Genomic DNA, 22,901 nt, shown 5'->3' with positions numbered 1-22,901 from the left:
TTCTTTCTTTCTTTCTTTCTGCAGGGGGAGGTATGCTATTAAAAATAGTATTTTTTATTCTATATTTGTAGAGATTATTATATACTTTTTCTTCTTTGGTCTATTGACATACTAAATTATTTTGATTTTCAAACTTGAAGCAGGTTTGTATTCTCAGGATAAATCTCACCTGGTTGTGATATTTTATGGACCATCCTGGTGAAAATGCCATGTTCACCTGAAAAGAATGTGTGTCCTGCTCTAGTTGGGTGGAGTGTTTTACAAATGTTAGTCAGATTAATTGAGTTGATAGTGTTGCGTAGATCTTCTAATCCCTATGGATTATCTGTCTACTTGTTCTATTGAGCACTGTGAGTATTTTGAATTATGTAGAATTACTGTGAGTAATACTGAGTGTGTACTGTATGGTCCCCTCAGCGCATCAAAGACTTCGAATTCCTCTAATGTTACCTTGTTTTTAGGGTGGGGGCTGATTTGCCAGAGCGCCTCTCAATGTCTGCTTGAACTTCAGTTGTAAGTCTTTGTGCTGTAACTGGGACAGGTACTCCATCCCCTCCACTGCCCCTCCCCCGGTGGCACACTGCTATTGCGTGTTAGTCTGTGCTTTTTAGTTTGGTGGTGGAGACCAGTGCCGGGGGTGCTCTGATTAAGCCTTAGTCCACGTGGTCACTGTGTCCCTTGGTTTGGAGGTGTGGCCTTCTCAGTATCCCTGCCCCTCTCCCCAGTTTAGAGGGTGTTTTTTTTTTTTTCTCCTCTTCCCTTCTCTAAACTGCAGGAGGTTTTCACCATTTCCTTAAGGGAAACTTGGCTTTTGCCTTTCTCCCAGGTATTTAAGTCTTTTGTTCCTTAGGGACGATAGGGAAGAAGGATCTAGGCAGCCTTTCATGCAGACCTTTCCTGCAGTGGCTGCTCTTCTTTCCCTCAGGACTATGCCAGGAATGACAGAGGACAAAGGACACTTTCTCTGGGCTCACATAGGTCTTTTGCAAGGGCCACATGAGGTCCTGAGAAGAGCCTGAAAGTGGGTGGGAATTCCTTTGTACTGCAGCCCCCAATATGTTCCGTGTTATATATTCTATGAATAGCATCTTGCTAGCTTGCACTCAGCCTTTAGCAGTTAAACAGTTTTGGCTGAATTCTTTTTATTAGTGTCCAGTAGAGTCTGTCCTAGGTAAGCAAGTGTTCCTATGCTGTTTTAGACTTCTGTCTAGTTGGCTGCCCTACTGCCTCAGCTTTCTGTTGGGTTCAGGAAAAGGTATTGATTTGCAGATTGTCCAGCATTCATGTTTATTATAAGGGTAGTAGTGATGCTTTTTCCAGTTTTCTACATTCCCAGTTTGAATCTGTCATTTACTAGACATAATCTGTCTAGTAATTTATTTATTGGCTTTTTTTAAAAAATGTGATCATTCCCTCATGAAGTAGGTAGAATCTATAGTCCTTTTTTAAAAGGCTAGGTAAATGCTTAATTCTTTCTCTTTGATTCCCAGTTTTCAGAGTAAGAAGTTAGTGTAACAGTCATCAATAATACTGAGATTTGAAAGGGCCAACTAATAGAAATTCATTTGGTAGAATGCCAGTCCAGCAAGAGACATCCAGCACCAATTAGTTTCTTTAGTTCAATATATTGGAAGAGTAAATTAAAGAATCAAGGTAACAACTTTTTTAACCTCAGAATTTGCTGTTGTCATATTTCTTAATAGTACCTGGCCATAATTATAAGTCCTAAAGCTCATGCCAGGAATAATAATACCAAAGTAGCCTCTGTAGAAGAAATATCGGAATCCCTATTATTTCAAGAAGCCTGCACATTTACTACCATTAACAGAAATCTTGTCTTGTTCTGTTGGCAGTTTCAGTTCTTATAAAAGAATCCAAGAGGCAGCTGATACCACAATAATAGAAAAATTTTGGACGAGAGCCATCTCCTTTCTTTGAGTCAAAAGGCAGATGCCAACTAGGAACATTAGCTCGTTGCATTTTCCTCGCCCCTCTCCCCCACGTCCTTCCATGTATAATTTGTGCCCTTTTTTTTTTTTTTTAAATAGCCTGCCACCAAGTTCAGCGGGTGGCTGGGTACAAAGCTGTGTCCTTTTCAACTTCTATCTGCCAGTCTGGAGCATGTGTACTGGTTAAAACTGGAAATCCTCATGACATGTGGAGTAACGTGTGCTTCTTTTCTTAGACTCTTCTGAAAGGCAAATGGCCACAATCACACTTTGGCTCTCTTGTGAAAATCAAGCAGAGTTGTCACCCACTCCCCACATTGTACAGTTGGGGTTGCTGGCTAGCCATATGCGAAGCTGTGGTGGGACATACGACAAAGGTCTTGGCTTCAGAATGAAACTGGTTGTTCCTTTGTCTCTAAGTCCTTACATGTAAAATTACCAGGGGAGCCATATTGGAAAAGAGTATCTGGGTTCCGCATTAATATCTAGGGCTTTTGTTATGAAAAGATCACTTGACAATATCTTTGAATCCTGTTTATAGGCATATATGTTCATAGGGACCAATTCAGATACATTTTAAATAAAAAAAACAAAAAGAGAATTTATTTTAACTGCGTTGTATATTTTGCTTTTTATTGAGGCTACACCAAGGTAAATAAAAATGACATCTGTCTTGTTTCTTTATTGTTGTATGAAAAATTTTGAAAAAAATGGAATAAATTATGTACATGTTCTTTTTAATCTTTCATCGTGTGGTACAAAGAGAAAAGGATGGGAATTCAGTGGTCTGAGCTTCAGTCCTGGAATATCAGTGAACTAACTAACTTTACGTGAGGTGTGAGTCACTGAATCTGATCAGACCTTTGTTTTATTATTATTTTTTATAATAAGAGAGTTGAACTGGGTCCTCTTCAAAGTTTCTTCCTTTTCCATTCTGTGGTAATGGACTGAGCAGGACGGGCGTAGCTAGAAAGAGATGCGGATATTGAGAAATGTCGGGAATATTGGCGAGTGTTTGTCATATAGGTCTCAGGGCTGACGGATGAAAGATCATTTCTGGAAGATAAATTCACACAGCTGTCTAAGGCGGATCTAAATTGATAAATACATGCATTTGATGGTGGTATCTGCTTCAGTTGCATGATTATTTGAGCCTTCACTGGCCCAGTGCAGGCATAATGCAGTTGGCGATTTTTAACATATGCAAATGATCACGGCTGGCCTGCTTGGCTTTGCAGGCGTGTTGCAGGCCAGGACAGAGATGTACAGCTCATTCCGTGTGACCACTTCTTTTTTTTAAGTAATTTGGTGTGTTTTCCCCCAGGAAAACTTTCTCTGTAATGAAAAAGCGCCATCTGCCAGATTTCCTAAAAGCAGTTTCATTGCAGAACACTTCCTTTGGATTATAGGTTCTTACTCCCTTCTCTCTACGTTGGAGATATTCATTTCAGTGAGTAAAGTTTGATATTTGAGACTGTATCTAGATGTGAAATTGTGCATATAAAGAAATGTAAATACATGATGTTTCAAACCTGCAAAATAACATGTGAATATATCCCAGTCAGGAAAAGAAATAATAAAATAAGTGGACCAGAGTTCTGTTTAGGTCCCTATTGGGAAGGAGCAGGCTTCTGTTGAGGTTTTATACTTAAAAAGATTAACTGTAGCTCAGCCGTTGCTAAAATAATAAAGATAATGATACATGAAACTGAAACATATTTGAGAAATTAACATTAATAGTTCTATGTGAACTTATAATTTTTCCTCCGCTACCTAACCCCACAATCACCATTTATTGAAAGGGATCATTCAGATGCTAATGAGTAGATTTAGCAATAAAAGTATAAACAAACCTCTAATGAATTAATTCCACCCACCCATGTCCCTTTCATCTTCCCCCACACTTGGACCCTGTTTTGTGGGCTACCAAGTCTTGATGGTTTCGGAAATATTACCTTGCACACTCATCACGTTGCTCTGGATCATTATTCATTCTGTTCCTCAGCAAATTCCAATTGGAGCCCCTTGTTTGTGTATGGTACTGTTAAGCACTGCAGGGTACGGAAATGAGTAAATCTTGTTCTTTGCTGTCAAACCAAAAACACTGTTCTTTCTGCTGAACGACAGGAGATTTTAGTGACTGACTTCACTTCAGCTACCCAATATATTAGATTTAGGAAAGAGATACAGTAACTTTTGAAATGAGCTGATCACTTTACTTACCCATCTATGAAGTTCTCTGCTTCAGCAACTATGATTCCCTAAGTTATGTAAGAATTCTAGAGAATATCAAATTTACTAATATGATGATTTGGATACTCAAGTTATCTATACAGTTTTTAATCTCGAAGTTATTGAGGTGAATATTCACTGTTTTATAAGATCAAACTTAATTGGAGAAAACTATTAATATAGGTGTGATTAAGAAACTCATCGTTTCATAAAATGTTTTAATTAGGAAGAGAGATGTCAATAGTGCTTTAAAATTACAGTGGATTTTACATTCTTATTAATCAAACAATTGAGGGTGTGAAGAAGTTTCTAATTCTCTGTGTCTGTACTAAAATATGAAACCAAACCAAACATTATCTATTTTTTTTTTTTTTGAGCTGAAGGCCCAGACTTTGAGACTTTATTTCATAGACTCAGTAGTTGATATTTTCAGTGAATAAAATTTTATTCTTTTTTATTTGAACCTTTCTAATTCCTTTCTAAGCATTGTAAGTACAGATAACATATACCACCTAAGTTTAGCATATAATTTTAAGCACATAACTGCAGTCTTGGGGAGGGACCTATTGTTTCGATCCTTTGCTTAATTTACTTAAATTACTTTTTAAAGTAGATAATGGAGAATGAGACAAGGCTGAACCATTTTCAAACATAACTGGCACTGAGAGTGACCTCAGAGGTCAGCATATCTGACACCTGATCTTACTCAATGAGGAAACAGACTCGGAGAAGTCAAGAGGCTTAATATCCCATCATTTATATCTCTGGCCCAGTTACTGTGGACGGTGTCCTGCCCTGGGGATGCTGTTGTGATGTAGGTTGGGTTCCCCAGGCATGAAGAGCCTGGGGGTCAGGACCTTCCTGGAAGGTGCTAGATTGGATCCACATTTCCTTGGGCTCCTGTGTGTCCACCCTAGAGCAGAGCTGAACCCCTGAATTAGCTTCCGCATCCGCCTTCCAGGCTGGCTGCAGATGGACTCTCAGCTTCTCCAACCGCAGGGACAGAGTCCTTCTGGCCTTCAGAAGGAAGGGAGGCAGGTGATGACGTGTGTGAGACCGCTCTGATGTGTGTGTGCTAACACCTGCTAGATATGCGCTGTGATTGCCGTGCGGTTCTGCTTTTGTTTTGCCATGGAAAGAGGCAGCACTCAGCTCCTTTTCTGGAAGTCCTCCCTGAATTCCAGATGTCCCAGGGTGGACGGTGCTGAGGGCCCGAGACAGGTGATGATGGGTCCCTGAACTCGGTTATTATGGTCTTTTAGAATTTGGATAAGCATTTGTCCTGCTGGTTATAAAAGCAGAACATATTCACGCTGGAAAATGATCAATACAAATCACCAAAAAGAAGACAAAAAGCGATCCATAACCCCACCACCCAGAGAAAAACCACATCACATTTGAGGTGTATCCTTGCAGCTACCCATAATACAGGCACCCAGAAGAAACCACTGTAAATGTTTTGGTGAATTCTTTCCAGGTCAACAAGCAGTACCTCTTCCCTCGTGGTTACTGTGCTAGGAAGGTTCACATCCCCACCCCACACAGAACCCTACGAAATAAGCATTTGTAATTATAGCCATTGTTTTAGATTGGGAAGTAGAAGCACAGAGAAATTAAATGGCTGGCCCGGGGTCACATTCTGAGTGGTAAACACCAGGCAAGAAGGCCAGACTTCTCTATTCCCAGTCGGGGCCTCTTCAGAAAAAGCGCTTCTAGGCTGTCGTGAATTGTCAGTGATGGAAGAGACCAGCACGATTCTGTCTGTAGTCCTCCACATAGTCAGCCCGCATGGCCGAGCTGGAGTTATGTTTGTGTTTCGGGAGGCGGATTGGCCATTGCGACCATCCTGAAATCAGAACACTGAAAACCCTTTGGTAGGTGTGGTCACTATAGAACAGTCCTAGCTACATTTAAAAAGACAGTATTACTTGTAGAATGACAATGACATTTCTCTTACTGTGGTCCTCACATGATTGGCTAAGTTCTTTTGTTTGGTTGGGTTGTCTCTTTTTTTAAGCAAAAATTCCTGACATTAATTAAAAATTGTGAAATAGTTTGTTTAGGGAAAGAATGCCCTTCTTACACAAGAAACTTGCATCTCAGGTACCTAATAGAACACACACCAAAAAAATGCTTTCTATAGACAATCATAAATAATCTGCTGGGCAGTGATTTGTTTCTACCAAAAATCATAGCATATGAGTTTGAAAATACTGTTTTTACTATGGACAATTAGTGACATTTGAATTAAGGGTATTTGCATTGTCCATTTAAATAGGACTCAATTTTTCTTCAGTGGCTTTCTTTTTAGAAAAGAAAAGATTCATAACAAAAAAGAATAAATGTGCTTGCACTAAGTGTGCTTTAAGACAGAATTTTATGTTGAGCCACCTGTCAATATTACACGTGAATCATTCACGTGAGAATTTTCACTGTCGTCTACTCAACCTCTTGAATCTCACTCAGAGGTGCACGTGTTCATCCGTTTTGTTGTGTTGTTTTGCTAGTGAGAAAAATCAAGTCATATGTTGGTTTCCATTTATTATAGAATCACAAATAGCTTTCAAAGTGGTCTAGTTTCATCACATGGCAGTTCTCCAAGGATTCAAAACTATTTATAATTCTGTTGAACTTCGTTATGGAGAGCCAGATGTGAGAGTCATGCACAATATATATTTATATATCTTCAAGCATCTCAATTAGGGACCAGCAATCTTCCTGTGTCACATCTGTGTTTTTTAAATCTACTTTTGTTGTAAGACAGGACCAAAATTGCACAGCGTTATTAAGATTACTATAAATATTAAGCTGATTAAAATTACATTGTAATCATCTGGTTTGGAAAACGCGCGAATGGCCTAATCATGCCCCAATAGGAAATAGGTGAAATAAATCATGATCTAGAATAATACTTAGCCACTAAAAATAGAAGCAGGTTCACAGTGAGTCAAATGAGCAGGACATAGCAGTAGTCTTAGTAGAAACTCACTTATTTTTGTTAGACCTAGTAAATGTACTATAAAAAAGATTGGAATAATATTTAGCAAAGTGCCACTCATCCTTATTTCTCAGATATAAGATTATGGTGACTTACTTTCTTGTTTTGGCTTGACTCCATTTTCTAAAATGTCTGCAAAATCACGGAGAACCTTTATTAAGAAAAAATATGAAAACCTATGCATTGCTAAAAATATTCAATATTGACCTTCCTCTTCTTCGATATTCTCCACAGTGCCATCCCATTAAAGGCATCAGGTCATTTTTTGTAGAGAAATGCAGAGAAAACTGCACCTCACACCTTCACCTCCAGCTTCTGCGGGCTACTTATGGTCTGTGAGAGTGTTGAGGGAGATTGCGCAGAGGGGAGCATCCAGACCAGGATCTCTACATCCTGTCTCCACTTTTCCTTTTTGCTCATTTCCTTCTTTCCCTTCTCATCTCTACTCCAACCTTCCAGGCTAAAGGTATCCACACACTTTGGGCAAGAAGACCAGTGGTTCCTGTTACTGGTAGCTAGCTCTCCCCTGGCTGCTACAATGATTTCTTTCTTAAGGGTTCCAGAACACACTGGATCCTGTCTTAGTTTGAGGCTGCTTTAGTGCCATGGCACTAGGCATTTCCATTTGACTTTACAGTTTACAAAAGTGAAAGCAGCATACATTTTATCGAGTGCAGTCCTTTCAGATCTGTTCTGCTTCATCTCACTGGAAGGTGTGAGGTGGTTGGCACTCAGAGGTTTGGGTCGCCAAGGAAAGGGGGGGAGTCTGGCATACTTTCTGGGGAGTCTGGCATTGCTTTCATTGTTACCAGAAAGCAATGGGAGTTGACTCTAGAATCACCGCGTTCAGGATTCCCTGCAAATCAACCAAAACAACCCAAAACCGAGTCGTTTTTAATTTTCAGCTCAGTGAGACTAAAGGGAAACAGTTTGCTTTTGGCTCGGGTGATGCTGAAATAAAATGCAGCTTAGCCCACCGAGATTAAGGGAGAATAAAGTGTTTAATAGGTGTCTTCTAAAAGAAGAGACATCTGTATGGAACACCTGCTGTCTTCATTATAACTTTAAATAAGCTGCGTCTCTGGGGGTTAGCAGGGCCCTTCTTTTGGCACACTGTGCTGTGACAAAGATAAACTTAAAGCCCCAAGTACTTTACCATCGTGTAGAGGATGCTTTTTGGCGAGACACATGGGGGTGAGGAGGGAAATGAGCCCCTGGCTTAGATAACTCAGGGCCAGCGAGGCCCATTTTGAGCAGAGCTTTGACACTGTGACACTTGTCAGGTTATGACAGTGTTTCCTTACCCCTTGGCAGCCCTAATTATTTGCTAATTATTATCATCTTAATGTTTTGTATATCAGGGAAGCATGGAGACAGTGCTTCTTGGTAAGTGGGTATAGCTGTTTCCTGGAATTCTGGGTTTCTTTGTAGGCTTTGAGGAAGGGATCTGAATAGTCACTGCGCAGGCCTGTGTTGATGGCTTGTTTCTCTTACGCTTTTGCTTATTATCACAGGACCAGATGGCCTTGCATGTAGGGACAAGGGTGGGTAGAGGAAAAGAGCACCAAGGAACGCCTTTCTCGGAGAGCCTTTCAAACCAGTTGCCATTTTGGCAGTTTACAATCCAACCAAGAATGATTTCCATAAGCGGTAGCCATGAAAAAAACCTTGTGGCCCCAGAAAATAATAGTTAATCAGCGATGTGGTTCATCTTATTAGCCTGAGGGGAAAATAACTCACCACCAAATTCTACCATATTATAGATGGGATTGTTTGAAACCCATATCAGAACATCTGCTGTTTTTTAACTGTGCAAACCTAATGCTTTGTCCCCCTAAAGCAGCAGCAGTTGTACAGCTGCTGTGTACCCTGTATCTCTTAGACCTTGACACCAGACAAGGGGACATCTTCAGAGTTAATGAGCAATTAGGATGTTCTTTCCTGTCAATTAACTGGCAGAATAATGAGATCAAATGAGCACTGTCCTTAAAAACACCCAGACTTGTGTTTTCTAAAAAGGGTGTCTTTCTCTGCTGTTTTAGTTACATGAATAGACAAACAGCTATTTAACATGGAAACAAATTAAATATTGCACCTACAGCAAACAGAAGAGAGAGGTATACAGACAGGATACTATTTATTCTAAACTCAGAATTCACAGGTTTTCCTCTTGAGTGGCTGTAATGACGTCATAACATCTGCTATCACCTTAATTATCTTAAAGATTGGCAGGCAAATATGTAGGGAGTGAGCATCCTTTCTCATATGAATGAATGTATCGTATCTAAGTTTGAGACAATCGAGGTATTGATCCTAAATTTGAATTAGTGGGCTCCAGACCATGTGCCATCTAAGGATTTTGGTTTTTCCCTGAATGTGATGAGAAGTTAGTGAAGGGTGTGAACAAAGGGGCAAGGGAAGCAGAGAAAATGGGTAAAGGCCCTGAGATGAGAGGGTGGCCCATTGTAGGTACTGCGATGGTTGTGGCTGCAATATATTTTTCGTTGTCTGACCAGAGTGGCAAGATGGGTGGGAATCAGGTTGTGAAAGGCCTGGTATGTCGTGTTTAAGGGTTTTGTACTTGACCCTGGAAACAGGGGAAACCATTGAGACTTTTAAGTAGGGAGGGCAGTAAGATGAAATCTGGATTTTAAGCTCACTCTGCTGCGTGTGGGGATTGGGTTGCAGGGAGAGAGATGGAATTTGAGTGAGTTCCAGCACACCAGGCACCATTATAAGTGACATGTATGCATGTTTAGTGTGTGTGCGTGTGTATGCACATGAGTGTGTATGTGCGTGTGTGTTCACTCAATCCAGCAACCACCAATGCAGTGTTACTGTTTACCCATTTCAGAGAAGAGACTAAACCGAAGGAAGGCAAACTGAGGTCCCTTAGCTAATAAGTGACAGAGCTGAGATTTGAGCACAAGCCATCTTGGTTCCAGAGTCTATGTACTTACTCATGACATCATTTTGCCTTTCATATTGTATTGGTATGGTCATCATCATAATAATTTAATTAATAATTAATATAATTAATAATCTAAATGCTACTCGTATTTTACTAGCTTAGTGAACTTTTTTGTGTATTCATACTCATTCCTATTGGAATGAAATTAGAAATTCTAGTGAGTTAGAGTTTTCTGTAAAATATTCATCAAAAAGTTTCAAATTAAGTTTTTCAAATAGAGGTTATTAATGTCTTCTTGGTCAACTTTAAACTTCCTATGGGAATTTCTACTGCAGATTTCATGGTTGAGTGTTTTCAGGGCCTTCAGTGGAGACCTGTGAAAGTCCAGGGAACATGAAATCCCCAGCTGTTTTCCAACCCACAGGTAAACACTCAGCTAACTATAGATAGAATATTCCAATTCAATGGAAAGTTAGAAAAGACCATATTAAATGAAGGAGAGTGGACTTTTATGAAAGCTACAGCTCACTGACATCAAGGAGAATTAAGTTTATTCGAGCAGTGACCTCACTTGATTTCTGAAAAAAGAATAACCATTGATGTGCAATGTGTTTCAGTAAATGAGTCGTGGGTGCCTCCAAGGCCTGTAAGACAATGAAAGGCCAAGCATATAGTTAACTAGCATTTGTTAAGTAACTAGAGGAGGGGTTTCAGAGATTTTGGTAGTTCTCAATCCTGGCTTCCTGTTACAATCACCTGGGGAGCTTTTAAAAATTGTCAGTGCCGCTTTTTGCCCTCCGAGAAGGCAGCGGAGGCTGACCCTACAGTCATGGCCAAGATGAAGGCTCGAGACCTTCGCGGCGAGAAGGAGGAGGAGCTGCTGAAACCGCTGGAGGACCTGAAAGTGGAGCTGGCCCAGCTACGCGTGGCTAAAGTAACAGGCGGCGCGGCGTCCAAACTCTCCAAGATCCGAGTTGTTCGCAAAGCCATCGCCCGTGTACTCACCGTCATTAACCAGACTCAGAAAGAGAACCTCAGGAAATTCTATAAGGGCAGGAAGTACAAGCCCCTGGATCTGCGGCCCAAGAAAACGCGTGCCATGTGCCGCCGGCTCAACAAACGCGAAGAGAACCTGAAGCCCGAGAAGCAGCAGCGGAAGCAGCGGCTGTACCCGCTCCGGAAGTAGGCGGTCAAGGCCCGAGCATCCAGGTGTCAATAAAACAAACAAACTGGCAAAAAAAAAAAAAAAAAAAAATCAGTGCCTTGGCCCCCAAATAAATCAGAATATACAGCTGGTGGGGCAGGGGTGAGGGCAGGTGCACAAAGACAGCGGCGCGGGCCCAGGTCCTGGGATTGCTTTATAAGTTCCCCTGGTGATTCTCGCAGGTCTTTAGGTCTTTAGGTGAGGAGTTCCTTGAGGGCCACGGAGAGAGGTTCCCATTTCTCTCTGTGTCGCCCTTAAGAAGCTCTAGCAGGAGACAATGGGTACTTTTTTTTTTTTTTTAATTGAAGGTACAGATAGTACCATCCATTTTAGTAGTTACCTAGATTTCTAAATTCTTTCTATGTAATTTTTAGAATATTTGGAAAACCCATATTGTGCCACGTATGAGCAAGGTAGCCATCTCTCTTCCTCCAAAATGAAGATAAACAAAAACCAAATCCTCTGCCTTCAGGGAACTTAGTCAAGTGGAAGAGAGAGGGAGGAAGGGTGGAGGGAGGGAACTAGGAAGGCATCAACAAAAATAGCTATTATCTGGGTGAAACTGTTGCTAATCAAAGAGAAGGGTGACTGATGGTTGGGAATATTTAGGAATGGGATGGGTGGATGGAAAGAAGGAAGGAAAGGTTGTGGGTGGTTTCCTAATATGTTTCGATGACAAGAAAAGAAACAATTAAGACCGACTTATTTCACATAGGAATTCTTACTGGAAATCATGCAATTAAGAAATTGTAAAATAGGATGTTTGTTTTTTGTCTATTCTGTTCTCTAGACTTGTTTTTACTGATGAGGAATGTTAACATAAACATAAAGCAGTGAGTTTTAATGATTATTGCTCGTAGTGTGCTTTCTTTTTTAATTATTTTGCCTTTTAACGTGTTTCTGATTACAGAGGAATGAGATTCTTTTTCAGGCCTTTTAGTGGTTAGGAAATTTGCAATTCACGAAAGCACCAATTAGAGACGATTATAACCTGACGGCACCACTGCCATTTGAGGAGAGCTCAGCTGACGCTTTCAGCAACTGTGCAAAAAACCTTAGCCTAAGAGCCCTGTGGCAGCGGTTTGGCCTTATAAGAATTACAGAGTTCTTGTTAATATAGTTATTCTTAGATTATAACTCTGTAAGAGCCTTAGAAACGGCCTGGTCCTAACCACCTTGGCACACTGCACCCTAGAAAGAGAGGGTGTTGGCTAGAGCCACACGGCTTAACCGTCCCTGAGCTACTCCTGGAATCTGCATCATCGTACTCCCCATTCAGAGCTGTTTTTACCATATCCCCCAAGTTCATTTTTAAGCATAATATGCAATCAAAAAAATAAACGGGGTTATTCGAAGAGTAATAATGCACATTCTGACCATTACTACTACATATCCCCCACTACCGGTCAGTAAGATCCTTTGGTACCTGCATTTGCTTCGAGAACTATCTAGTGAGCAACTAGAGTAGAGGGGGGAAGATCTGTCCTTTAAAGTAAGTTTTAACGGGTTCCAGGGAGCAGCTTGGAGCAGCTTGCTTTCTGACATGACATTGGGAACTCCAGCAGATTTTCTGGCATCTTGCATTTAACCGAGCTTTCTTGTGAATGGATCCAGGACATCCTACAACTAGATTTTCTTTTTATGCACTGATTATTTTGATGCTATGGCGTTTTGGCCAGATTGATCTTTAAGGTATCGCATAATTTTTAAGGCAAAATTAGGAGTCACCAACTTACATTTTATTAGTCTAGTTTTATAACATTTGTACAGAAATGGATTTTTAATTGAAATCAACTTTAGCATCGACATCTTGCTGCATGCAGAAGCATTAGCTTTTTGAATTGGGAGGGACCCTCGGAGATGCTTCTCATTCATTCCCTAAAAGCTCCCTGCAGCCTCTGTGAGTCGGGCCATCTTCACACTGTCAGAAGTGTGTGTCTCTGGAAGACCTTTTAAAACAAAGCATAAAACGAGAATAATTCTCATTTTTGTGGACCGTTGCCAAGTTGGTACTTAACAGGATTAAAAAACTGATTAACCGGCCTTAATTTAAAATTGTCTTACGGTAGTGATTTTATGGTAGTTATCAGGTAAAGTTTAGCCAGCCGGAACAAGCTTTGCCTATCAAGAATTTGATGACTGTGTTTTTAAATATATGTAATGGTGGGGGGAAGGAAGAAAGTAGGAAGAGCTCAGAGTCTGTTCCCCCCACGGTCTGTGATGAAGCCCTTTGCAGCCTGGCTTTCACGCCCTGACACAGTGTGGGCTTCGCAGCCATTCAGGCCCCAGTTGGAATCCCAGCTGTCTTTCCTTCACCAGTGAACAAGGTAATTAGGGGATTTATGGGGATTCTGTGGCTGGGGAGTTAAACCCTCCTCTTGGGGCTGTGGTGACGGCCGCTTGAGACAGGAGATGAGGGCACCCTTCCCAGAGAAGGCCCTCGATAGATCCTCTTCATTTCCCTTTCTCCTCTTTCACATGTGCTCTCTCCACTTATCTTAGGTCACTTACTAAAATTTTTCTTTTGGCATTTATTTCAGTGTCTCAAGATTTCTCCAAAAAGATAATAATGGTAATGAATGCTTAAGCACTAATATTTAGCAAGCCTCTTTTATGTACCAGGCACAGCAAGTACCTTTCATGCATTTTTTTAAATTTACTTTTTACAGGGACTCATGAGGTAGGGCACAGTTGAAGCTTAAAAATTAAATGTAATGGGCCTGGATTCATACCTCTATCTGACTCCAAAGCACTGCGTCCTGCTCCAAGGATCTCGTTCTTGGAGCTCGAAATTCTGTTTCTACTGCCATCCCAGGTGATGATTATGAAAACCGTAACAGCCAGCACGTAGCTTGTGCTGGGCAACTGCTCTAAGCCCTTTATATATGTTGACATTTAAGGCTCACCACAGCCCTCTACAAGTTCTATTGCTGTCCCCATTTTTCAGACGAGCAAACCAAGGCACAGAGAGGCTTAGTAACTTGTCCACTTACGCAAGGTCACATAGAGTTAAAACTGGGTCTCAAACTCTAGTTCTTAATCCCCCAGCTGTCCTTCCCGTTTCACTTAAGCAGTTCTTAAAACTTGTTTTACACTAGATCTCAGACTAATCAAAGACGAGACAGGAACTCTCTCTTGCTCACCTTAACCATCCTTGCTACTCTACTTTTCCAGTAACTTGCAGAATTTTTCCCTTATTCTTGCTACAGTCCTCCTAAAGTAGTGGTATATTGAATATTTCGTCCAAACGCTAAACCAAGACTAACGCCTAAGCAAGGAAGAACAAATTCATTAACGAGGAATCCATTTACAGTCAATCCCCAAGGCTCATTGTGCAGTCAGTGCTTCTGCATCATTTAGAGTTGCTAATAAATGAAAGTCTTTGCATCTTTCCAAGTGTCTTCATATTTACCAGTCTCGTATTTTACCATAGGAAGCGGCTTCAACAAGCATATTCATGTGTTGACAGTTCTAATTAATACAAGTAATTAGTCCTGACAGTAGAACTGTGAAAAGAAGACCCATTCATAAATTTGCTAATTATGTCACTCTGCTCAGAATTTAATCGCAGTCTGGTCTTTAATCATTTCTGTATATGGGCAAAAGGCCAGCTAACTAAATTCTTCAGACTTTCACATTTACTTCTGATAAAGGAATTTTGTCAAAATTAATTTACCATTGGAACTTAATATTCCACTATGCAGGAACTGGTGAAGAACAGAGCTTCCTTCTGGAGAGAAATAAACAGGAGAATGGGAAAAACCAGGCAAGGAAGGAAGGAGGTAGGAAGAAGTCATCAAGGGCATCCATATGCTTTCTTACATATCTAAGTCTACAAGGTTTTGTGTACTAATCTGTTGATGTTTTTCCAAAAACTAAGGTAGTTTTATTTAGGCTCTTGGTATATTTATGGTACAGAAAATTTGAAGACAGTTTGTTACTTGGATCCCAAGTTGAGCCCTCCTCTCTCTGATGTAAATAGCGTACATTTGCAAGCATGTTTGTTCTGGAGCAGAGTTTTTCAGCCTGAGCACTGTTGACGTTTGGGGCTGAATAACTCCTTGTTGGGGTGGAGCCGTCCTGTGCATTGTGGGATGTTGAATAGCATCCGGCCTCTACCCACCAGGTGCTCGTGCACCCTTCCTCCCAGTTGTGACGGCCAGAAATATCTCCAGACATTGCCAGTTCTCCCTTAGGGGCCAAAATTTGTTGAGAGCCACTGCACCAGAGGGTAAGTTTAGATGATAAAGAATCAGGTAAACTTGTGTATAGGACACTTACATAGAATCAGTTATAGCAAAATCAATAAAATAAAGCTCATCACTTGGAAGTGATTTAGTGGTATGAAATCCAGATTTGGAATGATATTCCTTGAATTTCAGTGCCTCCTTCTTACCTTTTCAATGTAAAGGTCCCTCTGGTTCTCTTTGATAGGAAGTAGGGTGGCACTTGGTACCTTGGTAGTAGAGTGGTTGTATCTAAAACTCCTTTGCTTCTTGTGTTAAATACACTGGGCTCTTAGCTTTCACGGACTTAGTATGTAGTGTTTCGACCACTTTTAGGTGACCTTAACGTTCTGGGTACTCAGCTGCAGGTGTTCTTTGTTCCCCTTTCCAGTTCATTAATTCCTTCCCTTCTTGTCTTGCTTGCCTCCATCCGGTGCTTGGATGTCCAGTCTTTTGTTTCAGTTACTCTCTTATACATACCTCCCGTGCCCCTGATGCTCAGTCCTCCGTCCACCTATATGGAAAAAAACCCACAGACTTAGATGAGCCCAGCCACTAGGCTTCTCGGACCCTGCGCCTGGCAGCTGAGCCCAACTGCAGAATGTGCCCCAACAGAGCAAACTGAGTCTATTATAAATGATATCAACATCTCACCTGTCCTCGACTTCCCCCCAAAAATGGAATCCACCTGTAGGTAATGCCCTCAGCGTCCCATGATGAAAACTACAAACTTACCTGTATCCATCCCCATACTTCACTTGTCCCTCCTGACAGCTGGGCAGGGAAGTCTCTTTCCTCTTACCAAAAGCTAATCCTTTACCTGTCCTAACTTCTCAGGAAAAGCTGTTGTTACTGATTATCCCCCTTTCCCTCTGTCTTCAGCTTTTGAGTCTTTACCAGATCCTTCCTGTCAATATAGAAACCTACTCGAGTCTCTTTCCACACTCATCCCCAAAGAGAGAAAGACCAACAGCACAACTGCCTTTCATTCACCACCTTTCCTCTCCACTTACCGTCTGCAGAGTCTCCACTTCTTCAGTCGTGCTGCTGCCCCCCTTTACTCTCATGAAACAGTTCTAGCCAAGTTCCCCAGCGGCCTCAATGTTGCTAAGGCCTGGAGACACTTCTCTTCCCCAGATGTACTTAACATAACTATCCACTCCTTGAAACCCTCCTTTTTTCCTCCCTCTTCCCCCCTGATGCCTACCCTCCTGGATTTCCCACTACTGCTCTGACCTCTTTCCTTGGCCTCCTTTGCAGGCTCACCCCCCTCTACTCACTCTACCTTGGAATATCAGTTTTCCTATTGACTTCATTCTTGGACCTCTTTTCTTCTCTTAAGGCTTTAGTTACGATTTATACTTCAAATTTATCTTCTCAGCCCCAGACCTCTTTCTGAAATTATATCAATATATAAATGAACTCAAGGACATCTCAAATGCAGCATGTACATACCTTTTCCACCTCCCCAACTTGTTCCTCATCAGTTGTCACCTCCTGGGTGTTGTCAGTAACCAGGTGATCTTGATGCTAAGTCAAAACATGTCTCAAATCCACATCCCCTAATCTGGGCCACTGTTATGACTGGACAGTAGGAGGTGAGGACGGAGAGGTATAAGAGCCAGATCACATAGGGCCTTTTAGGCCAGCGGAAGGACTTTGGTTTTTCTCTAAGTGAGATGGGAGCCATTAGAGGGTTTTGAGCACAGAGTATCATAACTTAACTTAATTTCTTAACGGCTCACTGGGGCTACTGTGTTGAGAATAGTCTGTGGGGCAGCATAGTGGGGTGAATGCTGACCCCCAAAAGAGCTGTGCCCCCAGAGCCTTAGAATGCAACTGTATTTGGAGTAAGAGTCTTTGCAGATGTAATGAAAGTAACACTGGCAAGGTGAGATCATCCTGATGAGGGTAGGCCCTAGACCCAATGATAGGTGTGCTGATAAGAGAGAGAAAAGGAGAAGATAGACACAGAGGGATAGGCCATGTGAAGACAGAGGCAGAGGGTAGCAGCAGGAAGACCAGTTAGGAGCCTGTTGCAGTAACCCAGGCAAGGGAGGACCACAGCTCCCCCTCGGATGGCAGCCGTGGAGGAGATGCATAGCGGTTAGCTTCTGGATACATTTCAAAGGTAGAGCAGGAGGATTCTTTGACACAATGGTGGTGATTGTGAGAGAAAGAAGTGAAGGAGGAATAAAGTTTGGGGCTGAGGGCACTGGAAAGTTGGAGTTTCCATTAACCTGAACATGCAGATAGAGCAGGTTTGCAGGGAAAAAAATGGAGTTCAGTCTTGGACCTGGAGAGGGTGACAAGTTTATGGGAGTTCCATGTGGGGATGGAGTAGTAGTTCTGTATGAGAGCAGATGACAGGTATGGTCTGGAAATAAAAATTTGGTAGTCATCGCCATGATATAAATGGTATTTAAATTCACGAAAGTGGGTGGAATCGCCAAGGGAGTGAGTAAAAATGGAGAAGAGGATCAAAGTCTGAGCACTGGGGTCTCCAACATAAAAAGGTCAGAGAGAAAAAGAGGTACCAGCAAAGGAGAGGGAGAAGAAGGAACCAGTGAAGCAGGGTGGGAAAAACTGAGACAAAGAGAGCAGTTGGTCCTAGAAGACAAGAATCTTTTTCTAGGAGGAAAGAGAATCCATCTGTGCCAAATGCCCCAGTGGTCCCAGGCAGATGAGGACTTGAGAAAGGATCCGTGGATTTAGCAACACGGAGGTTAGCAATAGCCTTGCCAGGAGCTGTTTCGGGAAGTGAACAGTTGATGGTGCAATATAGACCCTACTTTTGTCCTTTGTTCCACCAGAGTTAAAACAGAGGCCCTGAGCTTCTAAAGGCTTTGAGCGTCTTAATCCCCACCCCCACCCCTGTGAAAGAATAAAAAGAAGGATTCTGATGACTCACGTAGCCTGCGCTACTGCTGCTGGGTTCCCCAGCCTTAACCAGTGTTAAGTAAATAAATCCCTGATACTACTCATCCTAGGCTACAGAGAATCGCCCACATGAGAAGCGGCCTCATCACAGAGGAACATTTGCCTTTGATTCGGACCATCTGGCCTTGTGCTTTTTCAGTGTCAGGCTAGTAATGGAAATTACTGTTTTCCCTGCCTATAGTACCTGACGTGTGTTTGGAGGGGTTTCTCCTAGGGGTCCCTCTCAGTGGCTTTAGAGCAGCACTGTCCTGTAGAACTTTCTGCAGTGATGGACATGGTCTTTATCTTCAGTGTCCAACATGGTAGCCAGTAGCCACATGTGCTAAGCACTTGGAATGTGGTTAGTACAACGGAGGCACTGCTTTTTTAGTTTTATTTAATTTTAATTCCTTTAAATGTAAATAGCCATGTGTCCTGGGTGAGACCCAACAGTCTTTAGTTCAACGAGCTCTGCAGGGGATTCTCTTATACACTAAACAGAATGGTTTCCTGTGTTTAGAGCTGGGCCCCACCCCCAGAGTTCCTGACTTAATGGGTTTGGGGATGGGGTGTGAGACTCTGACTGGTTAACAGGTTCCCAGGTGACGCTCTGATGCTGGTCTGGGAATCACTTTGAGAACCTGATGTAGAAAATGGACCACTTCTTTGTGAGGTGACCCCAGATCCCCAAGAGTGAATTCCGTAAATGCCACATAACAAATATTTTAAGTCAGGATATTCCCAAATGTACCCTGTGAACTTCATGAAAATCTTGCTGTTTTCTCATGATCCAGTAACAAGCAGTGCCTGACTCACTGAGGAGCTCACAATTGTGGGAGCTGAACCAGCAAGTCTGAAGTCTGTAGGGCAGGCCTTCGGGAAGGGTAGGCTGGAACTCTGGGACATGTGCTGAAGTTGCAGTTCATCAGTGGAATTTCTTCTTTGTTGAGGAAGCTTCAGCTTTGCTCTTAGGGGGATTTCAGCTAATTAAATCAGGCCTACCTAGATTAACTAGGATAATCTCCCTTGAAGTCAACTGATTAGAGACTTAATCACATCTACCACAAACTTTCAGAGCAACACCCCAATTAGTGTTTGATTGAATAATTGGTAACTGTAGCCTAGCCCAGTTGATACATTAAAAGATCATCCTGCTTGGAGATTTAGTGTTCAAGGATCACATCTTGAAAGGTGTGGTATTTGTTCTGGTCCTTGAAGAATGGGAGATTCTAGTCAGTGGGGATAAAGGGAATAGGTATTCTAGAGAACATGACTATTAAAAATTATCAAAATAAACAGTAAAAGATGCCAAGACAGGAAAGTACAATTGGTATTTGCAGAATGGCTAGTTGTTGCTATATGACCTTTCTCCAAACCTCAGTTTCCTCATCTAAAAATGGGTAAAATACTTGTCATGACTGTCCCCCAGAATGGAATGAGGTGATCTTTGAGGGTGCATTTTGGAAACAGTAAACACTGTGAATGCTAAGGTTATTTTATAGCAGTGTTGGTGGTGGTAGTATTCATGTGTGAACTTTGTGTGGTGAAGGAAACCAAAAAGTTTGGGCAGGTAAAACAGAGCCTGATTGTTGTGGGCTCTGTCTAAAATGTGTATCTTTAATTTGGGGGGAAAAATGTATTTAGTTCCAAATGTATTAATAGGAAATAAAAACGTCCCTATATATGCAGTCATACCTGATTGCCGCAAAGATGCGGTAGCCATTTGCTCTCTGCCTAAGATGGCTCAACATTTTTTACAGAAGTGGACCTTAGACCTTGATTTTTGATGCTTGAGATAGTCGAGGTGAGGGAGAGTCATTTATTATAAAGTTATTGAACACTTTGCCTAAACAGGGAAAGAGAGTTAAACGATTTGCAAGAAAGTTGTTCCTAGGCAATGGCCACTGTAGCCAGTTGACTTGGTCATCAAAGAAAGCACCAGAGAAGGGATGCCAAAGCGAGTGCCGTCTGACGAACTTTTCTTTTCTTCCCCAGAGCTCTGCTCTACAAACGAAGCTAATTTTGCCAAGCAAGTTTCTGCTTGATTTTTAAAGCCCTATGCATTCTGAAGGAAATTTAATCCATATGTTCCTGAGTCACTTATGCCCAAGTCATGAAAATGTTATTTGTAAATGTGATTTCATGTTTGAAGCCATTGTAAAGTATTTTTAGTAGATTTTCATTCTTCATCATGCAGAGTTTTTCTTGGTTTGTTTTCTTGTTTTATTTAAACACATTGTATGTCATCCTAACACACATCCCGTGGTGAGATACAAAGGAAATCTTGAAGAGCCAGAAGGAGGGTCTAGTCGGACACATTTGAAGCGGCCAGGTTCTATTTGCAGAAGCTTATAACTGCTGTCCCTCTTCCGTTTATGACGTTGTGTCCTGGGCTGCTTTTAACCTGGTCATACCCTGCCCCAGCCCCATCCCAGCCCGCTCCCTAAAAGGGAGCCCATGAAGAAGAATAGGAAAAAGGGGAAAAGGACAAATAATAGAACCAGACTGCCTCCTAGGAGATATTTCTGTGTTATACCACATGATCCTTTCTTTCCAAAACTGAGTTCATTTTCCTCTTTTACCTACTAATGTTGCCAGCTGGGAAGATTAAGGTATTTCATGAAATGTCTACAAAAGAGAGAAGTAAAATTGACTTTAGGAGCAGTCCACAGCTTTTCATTCTTAGGACAAAATAGATGGTGGTGTCTGCTTAGGGCTGAGCTAATTGAAAAATGGTTTCATTTTTACCAGTGTAAGTGGCGGGGGGGGGGGGTTTGATTTTTTGTTTTTTGGCTTTCTTGTTTTTCTTTTTTTTTTTTTAACCTCTATCTCTTTGGAATCTCATGATACAGACCAAGTTTTATCTTTACATGAAGCGTCCTGGTTTACGTGTGTCTGTCCATCAGAGACATCTGTGGGCTGCAGAAGGGCACCAGAGCAGCCTTATGTTTAGGGTACGGTAGAGATTTGTCTCTGGTCTGAGCACCAGTTCCCAGGAGGCAGCAGGTGTAGCATCCGACATAGTAAGAGACATTTACCACCAGGAGGAGCGAAGACCAAAGGGGTTAAAATTTTACTTCTCATCACTCTGAGCTTATGAAATACTTTCCCATCTTTTTTATTTTTTTTTAACTTGGACCTCAAAACTGCCCCAAAGGCCATGGTTTCTGGTTTTCAGTAGGTTATTCTTTCATGAAGAAAATGAGGCTCAGAGGGGTAACTTTCTTAGATACTTCACAAGGTGATTGTGGCTACTGGCGTGTGCCTCTTGTCTCCACTACACTGTGAACTCCAGGAGAGCACAGATGTCCTGTCCATCCTGTGGGGACTTTTGAGGACTTCTGTGAGCTTTTATTTTCAGAAACCCTGCCCTCACCCTGTGTCATTTCACATGTTGAAACCTGTGACAGCCCATCCGTAGTATATAAATAAATATTTAAGTAAATGACTATAAATATAGATATCATATTTATGAGTTGAGATATAAATGATTGATATATGGTACATTTCATAGGCATTTAATCAAATACTTATTACTTTTCAGTTTTATAGATTTTTTTTTTTTTCACTGAGGGAGCCAGTTAATTACTTTGAGATCTCAGACATTTTCACAGGCTTAGTCCCTGAGCACTGTTTCTCCAGTGGATAAAGCCATCCCCCTGCTCTTATTCACTCCTGTGCACCCCACACCTATCACAGACCCCCCCCCCCCCGGGAAAGTGCTTAATAAATGTTTGTTGGATGAATGATCACCTAGTAAGAGAAAGAGTGAAAGAATGAACAAAATAGAAAGTGGTAAAGTCTGGTATTATGTTAAAGCCCACGTCAGCCCTGGATAGCTTATTTCTTTTACACGGCCGTCATGGTGGACGTCCCCCAAACTGTGCATTCAAAACATAGTCCTTGTCTTTCTCTCGTTGTTCTTTTCCAAGCCAGTTTTCTCTATTACAGCTAAGGCACAAGAAAGAACAAGCTACAGGTTATTTGCATTTTGGTAGCTCTTATGAAGGAGTAGCCACTTTAGGGTGATAATTCTTTTCTCTGTTTAATTGCCATAGTGTATTTGCTTTGCCTTACAAGTGTGGGATAAATGTGGATATTATTAATATTCAAATACTCAAATAAGTTTCTTGACAAAACCAAAGAAGTGTTTTTTGCCTGTCTTTCTTGTTTTGTTTCAAATTCTGTGTTTTCTCTCAGGTATTTCTCATTGTGATATCTGTGTTTTCACGAGATGTGACTTTTTTTTAATCCAAGGGTGAATCTTCATGGTCTGTCTTCAGAGTTCTTGGATTTCGTAGCTATTGAACATGTTGGAAAGCTAGAGAGCCCCCTTCTTATGAAAGAAAGAAATACAAAGGGACTGCATGAGAGGGGAGAGAGAGATGAAGATTGTGTAAGAGCCATCCTTTTCTTCCTCAGCCCTGATTTCACCCCTAGAAAAGTGGATCCTCATTTTTCT

The 22,901-nt window shown here is 41.5% G+C and overlaps 1 protein-coding gene and 1 pseudogene across 5 annotated transcripts in view; both read left to right on the top strand.

Annotated features, from left to right (window-relative positions):
• The window catches only part of RHBDD1 (rhomboid domain containing 1), a 115,117-nt gene that overhangs the window by 70,551 nt on the left and 21,665 nt on the right, over positions 1 to 22,901 (top strand). The window lies entirely within an intron of this gene.
• Positions 10,905 to 11,335, top strand: LOC137764710 (large ribosomal subunit protein uL29 pseudogene; annotated as a pseudogene).

Source organism: Eschrichtius robustus, chromosome 5 (genome assembly GCF_028021215.1).
Source record: "Eschrichtius robustus isolate mEscRob2 chromosome 5, mEscRob2.pri, whole genome shotgun sequence".
Lineage (NCBI taxonomy): Eukaryota > Metazoa > Chordata > Mammalia > Artiodactyla > Eschrichtiidae > Eschrichtius > Eschrichtius robustus.
Note: the sequence above shows the minus strand (reverse complement) of the source record. Positions and strands in the feature narration are given on the sequence as shown.